The sequence below is a fragment of the Mastomys coucha genome, unplaced genomic scaffold (genome assembly GCF_008632895.1).
Source record: "Mastomys coucha isolate ucsf_1 unplaced genomic scaffold, UCSF_Mcou_1 pScaffold6, whole genome shotgun sequence".
NCBI lineage: Eukaryota > Metazoa > Chordata > Mammalia > Rodentia > Muridae > Mastomys > Mastomys coucha.
This window is the reverse complement of record NW_022196912.1, coordinates 117,744,023-117,746,335: the sequence shown is the minus strand read 5'-3', so window position 1 is coordinate 117,746,335 and position 2,313 is coordinate 117,744,023.

The following is a 2,313-nucleotide window of genomic DNA, read 5'->3' as shown; positions in this document are numbered from 1 at the left end:
AGGTCTCCACAGAAGCAGATCTCTCTCCAGTGTCCTTTCTGAGTGATTCTCAAAAATTCCATGAAGCAGCTGGGGCCTCAGAGCCTCAAGTGTCAACTGAACTGACTTTTGTCCCCTGGGGATTTCTCTGGCTTCTCCTACTGGGGAGAGATGTCACTGCAACTCACAAGAAGATACCAGTGATGGTGTTGAATGTTCTGGACTGCAGAAGATAGTCATCTCTTATGTAAAACAATATCAGTTTCGATGTTGGCAAAGCCCAGAAAGTTTAGAGGGCTCTGTTCATAGATGGGTAAACTGAGGCCACAAAGAGCAGCTTGATGGGTGCTGTTTCCTGGTGTGACCACATGGAGCTGCTGCAGAGTGTGTGGGAAAAGCACTTCATGACTTGTCTGCATACCTACTGGGTTAGGGAGTTGTGCTTAGCCTCCTGCCAATAAAACAGGCAGTGTTTTACTGCAGTCCTACTGTGTGAAGGCCTTGGCTGAGAAAGAAACAGGAATCTGGTCAGGACAGATGCAGCAAAGCAGGAGAGATACTATGTCCCTCTTCCCAAGGTGACTTCTTTCTCCCTCCCCTATACCCCTCATCCCACAGGAGACCAGGATGCAAATTCTGTGGGCCTGGGGGTAGTTCTATGCACAAAGGTTCACAAACATCAAGTGTTCAGCTGCAGCTGACAACAGCCTGGGATTGGATGCATTATAGTCTCAAATATGTCATGAATGAACCTGGTCAAGAGCCTTTTCCTAGGATGTCATGAGTCCTTGAGGGGAGCCTGCTACCATTGTTTTACTTAATGGTCATGCCATCGAACTGACCTTCAGACATCATGCTTATGACCACAGAGTGGTGCAGAGCACAGTCTTCATCAGAAAACCTCCTTATTTCAGCAGAAAGCAATTGATGAAGAAATGTAACCGATGGTGGTTATCATCAGTAACTTCGGTTGACATCCATCACTCCCTCCCAGGCTCAGAGAACCCTGAGGAAGAGAAAGTATAAAGAATGTAAGACCTCGAAGATAGAGAGCCAAGCCACAAAAAGAAGTCTCCGTGACATGGCATAGCCATCACATTCGTAACTCATGTGGCTTTCTGCACAAGACCTGTATATAAGATCGGGCCACTCAACAGCTCATCATGGATTAGGAAGAGGTCATGAGGGACTGTTAGCAATTAACAGTTATGAGGAGAAGGTTATGAGGACAAGAACAGTTAGGAGTTGCTGAATCATTTTCTTCAGTGATGTAGCAACTGCTAAGTTGTTCTTGGTTCCAGCAAGGACCTCTCACCCTTGCTCAGCAGGAAGCTCTAATCAAGCCAGGCAGTGTGGCATACATCTTTGATCCTAGCACTCCAGAGGCAGGGGATCTTCCAGTTTGAAGCCAGCAGGTTGGTCTACACAGAATGTTCCAGGAAAGCCAAGGCTACACAGGAAAATCCTGTCTCAGGAAAGAGAGAGAGAAAGAGAGAGAGAGAGAGAGAGAGAGAGAGAGAGAAAGAGAAAGAGAGAGAGAGAAAGAGAAAGAGAGAGAGAGAGAGAAAGGGAAGAAAGGAAAGAAAGAGAGAGAGAAAGGGAAGAAAGGAAAGAATGAAAGAGAGAGAAAGAGAGAGAGAGAAAGAAAGAGAGAAAGAGAGTGAGAGAAAGAAAGAAAGAAAGAAAGAAAGAAAGAAAGAAAGAAAGAAAGAAAGAAAGAAGGAAGGAAAGAAGGAAAGAAGGAAAGAAAGAAAGAAAACCTCTATTTAAACTTATAATGTCATCACACCACCCTGGAGAAGACATGGCCGTACAAATGAAGGACTCACAGAGCAAAGATCCATCTAGAGAGGGGAAAACAGTAGGAAATGGAGGTGAAAAGGATTAAAGTTCATTGTGTGAATAGACAAGGCCATCACATAACTCAAGATCCCCACATGTGTAGATGGCATTGCTAATATGGAGGGATATCCCCTGTTCCCCTGGGCACTATTGCTAGTCCTATTAAAAGTGTATAATGGCTCTCAAAGTCTAGACCCAGAACTTCCTCCTTAGAGACAAGGAGAAGAAGGGTGGCAGGGACACTCTGCTGGCAGGTGGTGACAACAGAGGAGTGTGGGCTGTTTTCCACCACAAAGCCTGAGCTCGGAATCTCAGCACCCACTTTCCCAGGGCAGAAAAGAGATATCATAGACTACCGTTTGGATAACACAAAACCTGGGGGAGACAGTAGCACGTTCCTCTTGCCAGCTAGTCTTCTGATTTCCAGCTGTTTGGATGACTGCCTGAGCTCTGGCTACTCTGGGGTTGTCTAGCAATGCTTGCTGTAGATAC